Raw genomic sequence first — 5,821 nt, 5'->3', positions numbered from 1 at the left:
TAGAAGTCCAGTTGCGCTTTGTATTGAAGCTCTAGTGGTGTGTCAGTTCCATTACACTTGATTACATAAATGCCTTTGTAGTTAAAAGGTTGTCAAATTTTGAAAACAGTATGGCTCGAGTATTCAAACATTCACTCCTTACTTGTTAAGGTTCTACATAGAGAAAAAGTAAAAACGCCGACCTTACATTTACGGGATTTAGCAAGAGGGCCAGTTGGATATTCCATATTTATCCTAGCTAGATTATTCAATGCTTTCCTGAACATAACTTCTTTGTGTTTTAATGTAAGGGCTTCGTTAAAATTTGAGGTGTAGTATGCCATTTGTTGTTGATTGACCCGATATTGACTATTTCCTCAATTGCTTGTGTGTTATAAAATGCTTCAACTATAGAAGTCTCTTTACTCATATGTCATGATGTTGCTCATGATGTATCAAACTATTTCCTCCCTAAGTGCATCACTTAGTGGCCTGATGTGAAGTGGAGATGCGGGATTTTGGAGGAACGAAGAGACGATTCTTGGATGACAGACGAAACGCGATTGGAGGAAAACTCATATCCATATTAAAAGAAACAAAAAATAAAAATATTTGTAGAAGGTAATGGTAAGATAGATCATATGTACACATTTACGAGGTTTTATGAAAGCCTTGAGTATTTTGTGAAGTAAAAAAAAACAGATGCACTAAACATGGAACTTGTGATGCACTAAACATGGAACTTGTGATGAGTTGGAATCATGGATCATTTATCTATTTTAATTGTTCTATCATCTTTTATAATTTTAGAAAAAAAAAATAACCGATAAATGTTTCTAAAATGATCAATTAATCAAACAAGCTTAATAAAACATTTAAGATAGATAAATGATAAATTTGTTAATTATACAAAAATAGATACATTTAAGATATATAAATGTTAAATTTGTTAATTATAGAAAAATAGATTTTGAAAAGGGTAACCAATGAAGAAGCTTTAGAGACATTAACCATTATAGATGCTCTAATAAATGCTCGAGAAAGTCTTATTTAAAAAAAAAAAAAAAAACAAAGAAACTTAATAATTTGAACGGTATAAATGATTTATGGTTGTTGTGTCTTTTGGAATTCTCTTGCTTGTTATGGTGGTATTATGTATTAATTGGGTTTAAATATGATCTCATGTCATCTGATGTAGATACCTGTGCGTTAGTTTCTTGAGATGATACTATCATACTTGCCTATATATTAATTTTTCGAATTTAGTTTTTTTGTGCTGCGTTTGACGTTTCTTTCTATATGATTGAGGTGCATTGCATTTTTTTGGTATTATCCTTGGCAGCCTAGATACCCTTATTAGACTTCATAAGACCTTCATATTCATGAGCGGATTTTTGTTGATTACCCTGAATAAAACCCTAGGAATTCTCTTTTGAATGATGCATTACTTAGTTAGATTCGATTGCATTCATGTGAATGCCATGGCTACTCAAAACACAAACTTCACGAAACAGGGGAAACATGTTATCCATTTAACAATCTAAGTAATGTGAACAGTATCCTAATTTTCCAATAGTACTTTGTGATTTATATGATTTGGTTAAATATGCATCTATGTTACTGTTTATCAATCATGTCATGTGAAAGGTTAATTGATGACTACGTTATACAACTTGCTTTTACAACCGAGTTGGATGTAACATGTACAATGCAGTTATATCTCAACAACCGTCTCACGTATATAACTCAGGTAAGATCATTAAGATCATTGTTTTCTTATATTAAGACATTAAATGGCAATATTATGAGATAAACAATGTTTGATTGATGAAATAATATGTGTCAGTTGCTTAATGAAATCATAACCTTATTTAACAAATAATGATGTTTTGAAATATAATGACCAATCCTTTTTTTTAAAAAAAAAACAATATATATTTTTCAGTCAAGTTATATGGTTGATATTTTTAATATAAAACGAAGCCATGAAAAAAAAAAAAAAAAAAAAAAAAAACCCATCTTGTAGACAATAATAAGTATAAAACCTACATAACAAAATATGATTTAAGGAAATACAAATTCCTTCAAGGCAAAAAGATAACAAGATACTATCAGGATCAATATTGTCAGAATAGTTATCATAGATATTCTTTCCTAAAGTTCTTATATCAACTCAAAACTAATTCATCTAACTTCCTCATGGTTATGGGAATGTGTATTTCTACATGCACTACCGAATCTAGAACCAAAATCAATGTGGTTCCTTATATAAATGAAATGGCAAAAAAAATATGAAAATGTATGACTTTTGGCAAAAATAAGGTAGATCCTTACGTTTTTTTATATAGAATTGTTGTATTTAAAAAAAAAAAAAAAAAAAAAAAGGAGGTCCTAGGACCTACCTTGAGTGTGAATAGCTACGCCCTGTCTACATGTATGAATTTTACATATAAATAAATATAATTTTTGTTATCCACCAAAAGAGGTGCTTTTGAGTTGATACAAAATGCAAAACTACTTAACAAATACTTACTTTCCAACCAAGTTCATAGTAAGTGTTTATCATAATGTCAACCATTTATTAAATGCCATAAAACTTACACTACCAACATTCTTTAGTCAACCATTTATTAAATGCCATAATACTTACACTACCAACATTCTTGTTGTTGGTTGCACTAAATTTTAATTACAAGTATGTTGATTAAAATAAATAGTAAATTTTAGTTTTGATCCTTTCAGTATGTTTAACATTCCATATTTCATACACTAAAAATATAAAATTTCAAAAGAAATATCTTACGAATTAAAGTCATATCATATGAAAACTTGACCCCTTAAAAAGACATTTCCAAAAGTGTTGGATAGCTTGTGAGTTACAATTTCATGTCAAACAACCATAGAGAATCTATATAAAAACCAAATAGTCATAATACATAAATAATGACTAATGCTTTTCTCATTCTAATCGTAGTTATCTCAAGTGTTCTAATCTTCATCAAAGGGCATACTAGAAAGGTAACTCTTCTATAACCCTCCCCCCCCCCCCCCCCCCCCCTTATTTTTATTTTTAAATCTAGAATACATGTCACATAAAAAAATCATAAAAGAAATTGTCTCGTGTGTTACATACATATTAGATATAAAACTTTCACATCCAAAACATTTTGTTTTCATATTACATTGCACTTCAAAAAGCATTCTTAAACTGGATATGCCTAATGGCGAGACTAATCATTCTTAATAAATAATAAAATGCCGCTCATTCATATGCAATTTCATATCAAAGCATTTGTGCAATCCAAAAATTCTCTATATTTTATATATTTCAAATTTCAAAACTTGCTCAAATTATCAATATATACTTTCATGTATATGTAACATCGTATAACGCATGATTCTAAACATATTGGATCGATTGCATTCGTAGATGTAGAAATGAGAAAAGTAGAAGTTCCAAATACTTGATAAAAATAAAAATAAAAATTATAAAAAAATTCTTTGTTAGAAAAAGCTTTTATGAATTTTTTTCTAAATCATATAAACCTTTATTACAATAACTTAGAAAAACAAATAGGAAACTTAAAAGACGTTGTAAAGAAGTAGACATCACAATATTTTATGTTGCTAACTTTTGTATTGCATTTTTTTCGGCTAATGCTAAATGTTAACAAAAATCACTTGAATGAAAATCACAAAATTTAAATTGAAGTTAGTTTTTATAAATGCTAATGTGTAAGGACCAATAATAAACACTAGTCAAACTGTAAAGGGGTAAAGTGTAAATTAATCAGGCATAAATATCTCTATCATCAACTCGTCAAGTAGTCAATTTTCATTTGTAGATCTTTCACCGCTTGCATGGATAACCTTCCTGAATCTCTAGCGCTCGAAATACTGAGTCGACTCGACGACTAAGAAACGGTAGCATGCTGCCGTATGGCGAGTAAGACTTTCAATTCTGTATTTCCAGGCCTTCAATTTATAAACCTGCAGTGGCGATTGAAATGGTACCTGGAATCAAGGTCCATTGTTTCGAGTTCTTCAAGTTCTTCCCGATTTACTCCCTCTCTACAGAGAGTTTTTCTAAATCTTGTATCAAACTTAAGTGCACTGGAATCGGTGCGTATTGGCGTCGAGAATCCACCCCTAGATGTGATGAACGCTGACGTTGAAGATGATGGCGATGATCTGCACATCACCGATGAGGGCTTCGTTAAAGAGTGGCTCCCTAGGGTTTCCGGAGCTTTGAAATTGCTTTCACTATCAGATTTTTGGGTTCAGTCGAGTAGGCGTCGATCAGAAGTCTTGTCACTGATCTCTGCACACTGTAAGTTGGTTATACGCTGAAATTCTCCATTTTTATATTCTGTAGCTCTATTCTGAAATTATGGAAATTGTTCACTGTCTGAAAATGTAAATGGTCTGCCAGGATCGATATTATTCTGGTTCATATCAAGTTGTTATTTTTATTATTATTTAATTATTCATTTATTTATTTAAAATTATCATTAATTTGTGGTCAACTATCATTGATTAGGGTTTATTAATGATGATATTTGTTGGTAATAAATGATATTTAATCATATTAAGATCTTGATGCTTTAACTCGGTTGTTTTTGTTGTTGCAGGTCAAAATCTTATTGAATTAGAGCTGAAGAACGCATGGCTATCAGGACAAAACATGAACGCCATGCCAATGCTAACAAGTTTAACACTTGAACTCATAAGATTAGATGACAAAAATCTAACCGAGTTAAATACATGTTTCCCAAATCTTCAAGTTCTTAACTTGATAGATGTTAGAGGTCTCAAAATGCCAATGATCCACCTCCTCAACCTGAAAACCTGCCATTGGACTGTAACAGATTCACCATCATATATATGTATAATCGCACCCAATCTCCTCACACTCAGACTCGAGTGTAGAAGTCCCTATGCCATTTATATTGAAGCTCCTTTGTGCTACAACTTGCATCTTGCACTTGATCACTTGAACGGGTTTGCAGTCAAAAGATTTCAGAAATTGAAAAATGTACAACTCGAGTGTTCAAACATTCGCTCCTTAATTCGTAAGCTTCATCGTTTAGAAACAGTAGAAACGCTGACCTTAGATAGAAGAGCAGGTGGAAATTCCAAATTTAACCTAGAGGTTTTATTCTGTACTTTCCCGAACATAACTTCTTTGTGTTTTAAACCAAGGGTTTGGTCAGAATTTGAGGTGTGGTGTGGCGACATTGGGCTTAAAGGTGTGAAAAGATTTTGTGGGTATTTGTCAGTTATTGATCCTTTGATGACTCTCGCCTTGGTTGATTGCGTGTTAGAAGAATGCTTCAACTGTGTAGAAATCTCTTTACTCATCCACCGTGGTGTTCCTTCTAATGTATCAAAACATTTCATCACTAAGTGCATGGCTCAGTGGCCTGATCTGAAGTGGGGATGGGGGATTTGGGAGGAAGGAAGGGAAGATTCTTGGATCCCTGAAGAGCAGTTACCTAAAACTCTTGTGGAGGATGGATCAGATTCCATATGATCAAAAGAAACAAAGAAAATGATCAAAAGACTAGTAGAAGGGTGTTTAGGCCAGAGAAATAATTTGGAAGGAAAGATCGACTAAAGAATAAAGATAGGATCAATGATCAATTGGAAGACATGATCGATGAAGAGTTGAAGTGAAGTAGCTTCAGCAGGACCCATAATTAATTGAGTTTTCTAATAGTTGAAGTCTTTCTTAGTTAAAGTTTTTATGGTTGTATCTTTTGCAATGCTCTTGCTTGTTAATTATGATATTACATATTTATATATTTACGGTATTACATATTCATATTTGGATGGCTATTAT

The 5,821-nt window shown here is 31.8% G+C and overlaps 1 pseudogene; it reads left to right on the top strand.

Moving 5' to 3' along the window:
* The first annotated feature begins 3,840 nt into the window (after positions 1–3,840).
* LOC145063985 (F-box/LRR-repeat protein At4g29420 pseudogene) lies at positions 3,841–5,512 on the top strand (annotated as a pseudogene).
* The last annotated feature ends 309 nt before the right edge of the window (positions 5,513–5,821 follow it).

This window comes from Lactuca serriola, chromosome 7 (assembly GCF_051521515.1).
Source record: "Lactuca serriola cultivar US96UC23 chromosome 7, Lser_US96UC23_V15, whole genome shotgun sequence".
Lineage (NCBI taxonomy): Eukaryota > Viridiplantae > Streptophyta > Magnoliopsida > Asterales > Asteraceae > Lactuca > Lactuca serriola.
Note: the sequence above shows the minus strand (reverse complement) of the source record. Positions and strands in the feature narration are given on the sequence as shown.